Source organism: Thunnus maccoyii, chromosome 11 (genome assembly GCF_910596095.1).
Source record: "Thunnus maccoyii chromosome 11, fThuMac1.1, whole genome shotgun sequence".
Taxonomy (NCBI): domain Eukaryota; kingdom Metazoa; phylum Chordata; class Actinopteri; order Scombriformes; family Scombridae; genus Thunnus; species Thunnus maccoyii.
Window position 1 is genome coordinate 1319607 of NC_056543.1, and position 11571 is coordinate 1331177.

The window sequence follows — 11571 nt, forward strand, 5'->3', positions numbered from 1 at the left end:
ACATCTGCAGAGAGCGACTGCATGGGGCAACTTTCTTCTTCTGCTATTTACAGACCAGTTTTAGAAAAGAGGCGTCGCTGTCAGTGCCAGTGTAATATTAGAGATGTATAAAGTCATTTTTCACCACTTGAGTGAAGAAGAACCCAACATACTTGGGCCCCGATCAGACAGAGAGCTTTTAGCAACCTTGGGCGGCTTTTTGTAATTGTTTTCAATAAGAATGAAGCTTTTTGCTCTTTGCTTTTGTGTTGCTCCATGCACCTTGTGTTTTTCTGCTCTATGTGCCCCGTGTCTTTGCAGGAGCGGCCTGAACGCTTCAAGTTGAAAAAACTTCAACTCAGAGCTGAAAAACACCAAACATCATCATTTTTTCCCTCATTGTTCAATCGCATGAATTGAGAGGCGGGCCTTCTCTGGTGGTGACAACAACAAGTGAAGACAACAGTCATGGAGGACAATCTAGTGGCTGCTGCTGCTGGATACCCGGAGCAACTTGACTTTACCGACCGCAGCTACCATGATCTGAACAGAAAACAGCAGCCTGGAGGCAAATAGTGCCGTACTTGAGATTTCTCATGTACCCACATGAATCTCCGTTTCTGTGTCCAACATGCTATTTGGGAACAGCCAATCACCACGCTTGATGTAGTTAAAGTACTGCAGTAAAAGTACATAAGTATTATGAGCTTGATGTAGTTAAAGTACTGCAGTAAAAGTACATAAGTATTATGAGCTTGATGTAGTTAAAGTACTGCAGTAAAAGTACATAAGTATTATGAGCTTGATGTAGTTAAAGTATTGCAGTAAAAGTACTGCAGTACTTTACTTTAACTACATGAGCTTGATGTAGTTAAAGTACTGCAGTAAAAGTACATAAGTATTATGAGCTTGATGTAGTTAAAGTATTGCAGTAAAAGTACATAACTATTATGAGCTTGATGTAGTTAAAGTACTGCAGTAAAAGTACATAACTATTATGAGCTTGATGTAGTTAAAGTACTGCAGTAAAAGTACATGAGTATTATGAGCCTGATGTAGTTAAAGTATTGCAGTAAAAGTACATAACTATTATGAGCTTGATGTAGTTAAAGTACTGCAGTAAAAGTACATGAGTATTATGAGCCTGATGTAGTTAAAGTACTGCAGTAAAAGTACATGAGTATTATGAGCTTGATGTAGTTAAAGTATTGCAGTAAAAGTACATAAGTATTATGAGCTTGATGTAGTTAAAGTATTGCAGTAAAAGTAGTGGTTTGGTCCCTCTGACTGATATATTATTATATATGACATCATTAGATTATTAATAGTGAAGCATCAGTGTTAGAGCAGCATGTTACTGTTGTAGCTGCTGGAGGTGGAGCTAGTTTACACTACTTTATATACAGTTAGCTAGTTTAGTCCAGTGGTTCCCAACCTAGGGGTCGGGCCCCTCCAAAGGGTCAGCAGATAAATCTGAGGGGTGGTGAGATGATTAATGGGAGAGGAAAGAAGAAAAAACAAAGTTCTGATACACAAATCTGTTTTCAGTTTTTGGACTTTTTCTCTAATCTTTGATTTTTGCTGAAATATTGGATCATTTGAACATTTATTGAAATGAAAGCATGTGAGAAGTTTAGAGGGAAAAATCACTATTTGGTGGAGCTGTTAACAACTCATAGACATGTGAAATGTGACCCCGACTACACACTGCTTTTTGTAAGACGTCAAAAGACAAAAAGGTTGGAAACCACTGGTTTCATCTTTAACAATGCGTTGTATTTTAAAAGCTTGTTATATTATCCATTGTGTCAAATCTTCATCTGAAAAGTAACTAAAGCTGTCAAATAAATGTAGTGGAGTAGAAAGTACAATATTTCCCTCTGAAAGCTAGTGGAGTGGAAGTATAGTACTTGTTTTAGAAGTATGGTATTTTAGTACAGTACTTGAGTAAATGTACTTAGTTATTTCCCAATCAACATGTTATTATCATGTAGAGTAGCAGAAAATTGACCCCAACGCAGGACAGCAGGTCGAGCTGCGAGACTTCTTTGATGAAGAATCGCAGGCAAAAACACAAAACTGGCTGACTGAGCAGAAAGCAGAATGAGACTTGAACAAACAGAGCCGAACTAGAAGAAACCAAAACAAAACAGAGGACTCAACAGAGGCTGAATAGAAAACCAGAGAGTTCCATAGTGTTGGAGCCACAAATGCAAAGGCACGATCACCTTTAGTTTTCAGCTGTGAGCGAGGGACAGCCAGTAGGTCCTGGTTGGAAGACCTAAGTGACCTAAGTGACCTACTAGTGACGTAGGGATGGATAAGTCCATGATGTACTCAAGAGCCTGTCCATGCAGGGCTCTATATGTAATAGCAAGAATCTTAAAAGGAATCCTAAAACGAATGGGCAACCAGTGCAAAGAACTTAAAATTGGAGAGATGTGAGTCATCCTGCTTGACCTGGTTAACAGTCTTGCAGCAGCATTTTGGACCGTTTGTAGCCGGTTCACAGATGCTTTGCTGAGACAAGTGAAAATAGAATTACAATAGTCCAAACGGGATGAAATGAATGCATGGATGATCATTTCTAGTTCTGGTTGTGATACGATGGACTTGAGTTTAGCGATATTTCGTAGATGGAAAAAACATGTACGGGTCAATGATTTAATATGCTGATCAAAATGCAAAGCCTGGTCAAACATGACACCAAGATTTCTTAAGTTTGACCTAGCAGTTGATGAAAGGGACCCAATACTTTTAGCTACCTTGGGAGCTATACTGTCAGAAGCACACTGCAGCACACCACAGGAAAGAGAAGTTTCGGATGTGTAAGGACCAAGAGACAGAAAAACTCCTATCTGCGAGGTAGGAAGAGAACCAGTCCAGGGCGCTCCCCGAGACACCCACACATTGCCTGAGACTTTCAGTCATTATTCTGTGATCCACAGTGTCAAAAGCTGCGCTAAGATCCAGCAGCACTAAAATGGAGCACTCACCCACATCTGATGACATCAATATGTCATTGGAAACTCTGAGAAGAGCAGTTTCGGTGGAATGCTTCTGACGGAAACCTGATTGGAATTTATCAAAAATGTTGTGTGCAGACAAGACAGCAGTGAGCTGTTTGGCAACAACATTCTCTAAAATTTTAGAAATAAAAGGCAGCTTGGATATAGGCCTGTAGTTATGGGGACTGTATGGATCAAGGTTAGTTTTTTTCAGGAGGAGCTGAACAACTGCATATTTGAAGTAAGCTGGGACACAACCAGATTGCAGGGAGCTGTTTATAATAGAAACCAGGCATGGCCCAATACACTCAAGTGCATTTTTGAGCATGGAAGTGGGTAAAAAGTCAACAGGGGAAGAGGAGGATCTCATACTACTCACCAGATCTGTGAGTGGAGAGGGGAAGAAACAAGGGGATAATGCTAGCTCTGACACCTCTAATTTTATCAACAAAGAAGGAAAGAAAATTGCTGCAGTCAGATAGGCACATCCGGAGGTGCCGGAGTGATGATGTTGTTAATAGTGTCAAACAAGACGGTAAACATTGAGCTTAGTGGATTTCCACAGTCGCTCTGCCCTCTGACATCTACGCTGGAAACAACGAATGGTGTCATATATCGAGGGAGATGAATTTATGGATGGAACAGGTTGCAATTTATAAGGAGTCACTTTGTCCAAGATCGTGGAGCAATGAGAGTTAAAAGATTGGACTAAACAATCTGTGTCTGCTTGAGGAAAATGATAAATAGGAGGACTCTAAGCAAAATGTTAAATTTCAGCATCCACTGACCTTAAAGTGTAATTCCACATTGAAGCAACAGAGGGCAGCAGACTGCAGCTGTTTGCTTTCAAACAGTTGATGCACCTCTGGCCACGTCCCTCTAGTGATGTCACAGCAGGTGTTGTCCATCAGCTTTCAGTACAGGTGTACAAACTATGACTAAGATATGCTGGAAAGAATGTTATAAGAGATGTTTGTTGCACAATAGCAGAAAATTATCTGTACAGTTAAAACAATATAAAATCATTTTTTGCCCTAATTTTTACACAAAAGTTAAACTTTCCTTGTTTTATAATTATAATAAATAAGTGTAATTATATATATTTATATATGTATGATTTAACAGATGCTTTATTAACATATTATTATTTTAAACAGTACGTTTTCCAGAATTGTGAGAATCATTCTGACCAACAACATTAAAATAATAAATTACAGTTCAGCTGCAGAATAATATTAAAAAAGACAAAAACGGAGTCTTGTGCTGCGTTCCAGCTTCCTCAGGAAGTAAAAACCTTCAGTCCAGATAAACAGTCCATCATGAGGTGACATGTCCTCCTCTGAGTCCATTATTGTCCCTGTGAGGACACTCGCTGAAGGGGTTAAACAATGCATGCTAGTGATAAGAGACTCCATTCCCTGCTATATCAGATTAGCTTCGCCAGCCTTAGTTCACTGCTTACCCAGAACCAGAGTCTCTGACGTAGAGGCTAATCTGAGGGTGCCAGCATCATGGAGGGAGAATCAGGAACGCTAGACACATATCACCACTACTTACAGCAACATTGTCATTCATGTTGGCATCAATAACTCTGGGATGAGGCCATCTGAGATCGTAAATCATAGCCTAGTCAGGATGTTTAGTTGGCCAGAAAGATGTGTCGACATCAATTAATTGTCTCTGGTCCCTTTCCTGTGAGGGGTAATGATGAGATGTACTTTAGGCTCACCTCAATGAACCACTGGTTGGCTCATTAGTGTGAGGTGCAGGGAATTGGACTTGTTAATAACTGGCCTTCTTGGATGTCCTGACCTGCTGAAAGCAGACACTGCCATTTCCTGAGGTTTTGGATCTGGTTCCTCATCCTGCAGGAGTTCAGCCTCACCCCATGTCTCTCTCTGAATGATGTCTTTATTCTTCTCTCTCACCTGTCTGAATAATGTCTTTTCCTGTGTATGTGAACGGTGTGATGTTAGTCTCTCCTGTGTGCATGTGCAGTCTATCCTCCTGCCATGTCTCCATGGTGATGGAGGTTGTGTGGCTCAGGTCTTATTATGTTCAGGTGGCACCTGGGAGCTGCTTGGCATCCTCCTCATTACATTCTTCATATATGTGTGTGTGTGTGTATATATATATATATATATATATAGATAGATAGATAGATAGATAGATAGATATAGATATAGATATAGATAGATAGATAGATAGATAGATAGATAGATAGATATAGATATATAAAGTTTTTCCTTTAAAATTCAGTCTAAGGACAGAGGGTGTTGCTGTAAATATTTTAAAGCTCCTTGAAGCAAATTGGAATATGGAATATGTGATAGTGGGCCATACAAATAAAACTGACTTGACTTAATCGTAGGACTTTAGTTTTCAGCTGCTTCTTAGTAGTGATGCTTTTAAGCATCAGGTAAGATTGACACTTTTGTCTAGTTTCATACACTCAGAGTCACGCTGAAAGCCAGACTATACTTTTTTTTAAATGGATTTAGTCACTAAAATTAAACTCCCAAAGTTGACACTGTTAAAGATTTCTTTTACTATTTTATTACAGTCTTTTTGAGTGCTGCCATCTCTATGTGTGTCTGCAGCATTCAGTGGATGAAACAGACTGTTGCTGTCTAGTGTAATAAACACTGACCTTGGTGCATGTAGGTATGAACACTGAAACTCACATGTTCTCTCAGATTCAATCATGTGACTTCATTGAATTTTTAAAATGTACCAACAAGTCAACAAACAAGTTTAAGCAGCCAAACAGGTCAACTGCCTTCTGTGTACTGCATTCAGTACATTTCTTGTCTTTCATGTTATGGAAGTATTGAAATGTTTTTTGGCAGACATTTTGTATGCTTTGCATGGCTTTAACTATGAATGTGCTGATAAGAAATAAAAGATGTAGGCTATAATTATGTTATAATTATACTGTTACAATGGGTGCAGTGTCTTAGCTGCCGTGATTGACTGTAATATAACAGACAGGCTATTATAGTCACCGGTCAGTAAGATTAAAAAAACAGTTTTAAGAACACATCAGGATGGTTATGATATTATTCTGACCATATTAGTTGTGGGCACATATGTACTGTAATTAAGGAGTCCGTGTTCACCATATGGAGGCTTCTTTTTTACCTAACAATTAGTTTAATCTGAGTGAGAACTTGCACACACATTTTATCAACTGTCACTACAAAATTTAATCTTGCTTGTCAGAAAAAAACAGCATACAATCCAATGTGAGAGATTTTGATAGAATCAAAACTAATTCTTTGTCATGCTGTGAATTTGTCCTCTTGTTCCAGTTTCAACCACTGCGCCACAATAGATTTTATTCCCCCAACAACTCAATGATACACTTAAATCCTCACTGTACTCCAACAGTAAAAAAATGAATTACATGGCTGACTTTACGCTTTGTGACACAGTGGAAACAAAGGGAACATCAGGTCTCAAGATCTTCCTACCAGTCACGTAGCATTGGTGAAATGTAGTACACACCTTTGTTAGCTCTGCAAAGTTAGGCTGCTTTCCAAAAACACATTCTTCCCAGTATTTAAGAGGCCAGGCAGTTCTTTACATGACATGTCAGGTAAGAACAAGGATATTAAGTGAAGACAGCAGGTTTATGCACACCAGTGGCGGCTGGTGACTCAAAAAATTGGGGAGGACAGGAGGAAAACCAACATACCGCATCAAACTATATGATTGTCCCCCACCTGATGAAATCGGAGGGGTGGGGGGCAATTTTATATGCCAATAAAACAATTTGCTTTCAAAAACAAAAACCCCTGAGTGGTGTAAAGGCTGCTTCTTTAAAGACATTTAGCATATACATATTGTTTCTAAACAAAGAAGAGCTCATTTTAGCCATGGAGTGGTTCAGATGTGTGATTTTACCAACAAAGTGAAATTCAAATTTATAGTATTGTTCTATTGTGACAACAGATTTATGTTCTCATCAAAAACAGACAAGATATCACATGATTTACTTGTGTTTCCTATGTATTTTCTTTGTATACAGAAATATATAAAGTACCACACAGCTTGTAATGTGATACAGGAACAGATCAGTGCTGAATTCTAGAAAGACTGAACACTAAAAACATTCACAGATCTAAAAGTGTAGGTTCACATCAGAAAGTATGAATGCATGTATCAAATACATGACTTACACACTCTCATCTATGTGCACCACATACAAAATATAGTCTACAAAACTGACATGTTAACACTTGTTATTCTAGTTACTGGGAGAAATTATCTGGACTGGGCAGCGCAGCAGCAGCAGGACGCTGCCGGGGAGGCTGGAGAGAGAAGCAACTCGAGAAACAACCAGGAGAGTTAGCTTGTTTATCATTGTTGCTAATGATATCAGACTGGTTAAGCAGCAGCCACAACGTTCTGTTAACTAACAAACAAGATGACCAACAGTCACGAATGGATGTTATGACATGAATACTTCATCTCCATGATAGAAAGAAGACATCAGATAACGTGAGTCAGATACAGCTTCTCTCTCTCTGTCTCTTTGGTCGCTAATTTCATCTCTGATGGTTAAATGTCTCTCTGTGTGGCTGTTGTGTGAATTTATCTCCTTAACAAGAATGCAGCATATATATATATATAATGTGTTGTGGGTAGTTTGCTTGTTGAAGTTACAGTGAGCTGTCTGGACTCATTCATTCATGTGGAATTGATCTCGTTTTTAATTGAGTGGTTGTTCAGTCACTTGTTGATGTTCTATGATTAGTGTGCAGGAGGTCTGGCTGCTTGCTTCTGACAGTTTCTTTAGTTCGTTTTTAAGCTGAGCCGTATATTGAGTAATAAGCTTAAAGTAACTAGAATAACAAGTGTTAACTAGTGGTATAATGGATTGTAGTTGATCCGTGATCCATATGGATCGCCCCCCACGGTTCGGCAGGCATATGAACTGCAGATTAATTGCAAAATTTAATGTCTCATTTAAGACAAAGTAAACAAACTACTGTAAGTACAAGTCATGGACAGACAGCGTGTCGCTAACAGGGATTTTGAAGGTTAACGATCAAACCAGCATCTAACGGTTCCAAAGTGACATTTGAGTTGTTTACCTGCTGTTTAATGTGCTGCAGCTGAGCAGCTAATTAGCATCTCGCTGCTAACTGATGTTAGCGGTGAATGTTTGTTATCATCAAGTTTTGATGATGTGGACAGAGGCTGTTTCATTCACTACCATGTTTAAAAGAGGAAGGTATCATGCCTCATATTGCAATAACTGAACATTGAATATTTTATATATTTTATTTTATTTTATTTAAACATTGGACATCTTAAATGTTGTTTTCATTTAAGACCATGGGCAAAAGTTCCTTGCTGTTTCTGGCTGTAAGTGTGTTACAGAATAAATGAAAAACAAACTTTTATTTGTCTACCCCTTTTTTTCACTGATCCTAATAATGATCCGATCCATGAGTCAAATCCGTGATACGATCCAAACCATGAGTTTTGTGATTCATTGCACCCCTAGTGTTAACATGTCACCTTGGTAGACTATATTTTGTATGTGGTGCACATAGATAAGAGTGTGTAAGTCATGTATTTGATACATGCATTAATACTTTCTGATGTGAACCTACACTTTTAGATCTGTGAATGTTTTTAGTGTTCAGTCTTTCTAGTATTCAGCACTGATCTGTTCCTGTATCACATTATAAGCTTTGTGCTACTTTATATATTTCTGTATACTAAGAAAATACATAGGACACAAGTGTAAATCATGTGATATCTTGTCTGTTTTTGATGAGAACATAAATCTGTTGTCACAATAGAACAATACTATAAATTTGAATTTCACTTTGTTGGTAAAATCACACATCTGAACCACTCCATGGCTAAAATGAGCTCTTCTTTGTTTAGAAACAATATGTAGATGCTAAATGTCTTTAAAGAAGCAGCCTTTACACCACTCAAGCAAATTGTTTTATCGGCATATAAAATTGCCCCCCACCCCTCCAATTTCATCAGGTGGGACAATGATATAGTTTGTTGCGGTTTGTTGTAAGATTCCATGTTGGTTTTCCTCCTGTCCTCCCCAATTTTTTGAGTCACCAGCTGCCACTTGTTCAGGATCAACATTGTTTCAACCTGCCAAATACGTTTATTAACAACATTTTAGTAAAGACCGGTGGTGAGTCTGCATCCGTTGGGAAAAGGGAGGTTCTGTTATGTTTATGGCTTCAGAGACCTAGGCACCAATTTACAAATTGTGTATACATAGTGAAACTTTCTGAATTTTTGCTTACTAAGTCTCAAATTACCACCACTGAAGTACGTATTCTGTTTATTGTAATTTCACTTTATCTTATCTTTTTTTTTAATGTTTTGTAAAGCACTCTGGGATGCATTTCTTGTATGAGGGTCCAACACAAATATTATTATTATTATTCAGACATATTTTAAGATATATAAAAATGCTCTGCTTGAAACAATAATGTCTGATATGTTTTTCCACAAAACCAACAAAGAAAAACACATCACATTTGTGTATATATTGAATATTGGACCAGGATTGGCTTCCAAACTAGTCGTGATGTCACAAATCCTGCTCATAGGCCCACACCTAAAAATCTAATTTTAAATGATTTCAGAGAAACTTTCAGCAGAAGAATGAAAACAAACTCTGCACATGATTCTACAAAGAGAAGAGAACAAACATCCAACTGAAGGAACAAGAAGGAAAACATGTTTTTGAGTGCAGCGACTTTATGAAAGGGAAGGAAAGGCAAACAAATCAACTACACATTAGGATAATAAAAAGCAAATCAACACAGACTAATACCTCCTTATTGATGATCTCAACATGAATGTGTATTAACACAATAATACTAAACCATTCTCCATCATACTGGTATTAAGCTGATCATCATTAATGATAATCAATGATAATGGTATGATGACCATGTATCTCAGCAGAAAGTAGGTTTACATTTTGTTAATGAAGTCATCTCCAAAGTCAATCATCAGTCTCAGTGCGTTCAGCATCAGTGTGTCAACATCCTCATCTGGGGAGGTTTCTGAGCTGTAGTTCTTCACAGCAAAGATGCAGTTGAGTGGAATAACCAGCCTAGCGCTGAAGTCTGTGATCTAAGTTTTAAAGAAACAAAAGTCATCTACAGTGAGCTCACATTATAAAAATAATGAACTTACTTTACATTTCTGTAACAAAACTGACAGAAACTCACCTTTTTCTTCAGGTATTTGCTCTTGTAGACATTCTTTAGATCCTTTTGAGTTTCACCACAGGCTTCATCAACTTTGGTGACAATCGCCACTTGAGGAATCCCTGCCGACAGAGAGATGCATTTAGTAACCTGACCTCAGTTAACTTTCACAGTTCATTCAGGTTTAAAAAACAATTAGAACTGCATGTTAAACATTGTAAACCACAAACCTAAGAAATGCAGACTAGACCACTTCACATTAAGAAGACAGATAAATACAGATTAAGGCTGTGGTGTTCACAAACCAGCACAAAATATATAAAATACTGAAGAAACAACAGTTTACCAATACCAACAAAAAGACACAAACAAAAATTAGCTGTAACTTATTGTTCCACAATGTAAACTTTCTGGAATAAATATTCATTTTGGCATTAATATTTTATTTTAGCTTAATCTACTGGAGAACTATATTAATTTAATTCTATTTTAGTATTTCTGCATATTCTATATTACTATGTGCTGAAAATGAATTTATAGGAGAGCAAGACTGAGGAGGATATTTACTAAGGGTCCTATCTTACGCCCGGTGCAGAGCGCAGAGAGCCTCTTTGCTATTTTAAGACAGACGCAGTTGTCATTTCCCCGTCCAGCGCCCACGTTGTTAAAATAGCAACGGCACTTGCGCCCATCAGTGCGTCCATCAGTGCGCCCATCAGTGCGCCCATGGGCATGTTGGTCTAAATGTAAGGTGTGGTAAGGCGCATTGTTGGCGCATTGCTATCTTGAGGCAGCAGAGAGCGATTGCACTATTGACCAACAAAAACCTGGTCTAAAGTCAATGGCGCAGTGTTTCACTGTTATTTTAAGGAGCATTATCAGGACAGTAATATGCACCTACACAGGCGGCTGCACCACATACACTCTGCTTGTTACACACACAGGACACGCAGCAGCGCACAAACATGCACAAGGTAACAAATAAAAGGATTACAATGTGAAAAATTATTATTGTGTATATTCATATATTTTAAAAAATACATGTCATAATGCTCAGTCATAATATTTATCAGAATTAACTCATCGCAGTAATGATGGATTAAATTGTTGAATTATTTGACCAAATTGTGTAATCATGTAGGTATTTAAACAGACGGACAACAACGGATCAGACACAGATCGACTTTCCTGCTGCATCAGTACATGATGACATGAGGAAATAAATGAGGTGAAAACAATGATTAAACTAACGAAGGAAATAAATCTGCACAGCTTCTAGCTGCTGCCAGCAGCAGGATCAGCACCTTGGAGAGCTCATCAAGTCCTGATAACTGTGTTGATGATTCTTTACATGATTAAAATTAATCCTTTTATTT

General features: G+C 38.0%; 1 protein-coding gene across 1 annotated transcript in view; it reads left to right on the top strand.

Annotated features, from left to right (window-relative positions):
• LOC121907568 (interferon-induced protein 44-like) overlaps positions 1-11571 on the top strand; it is a 198666-nt gene that overhangs the window by 100889 nt on the left and 86206 nt on the right. The window lies entirely within an intron of this gene.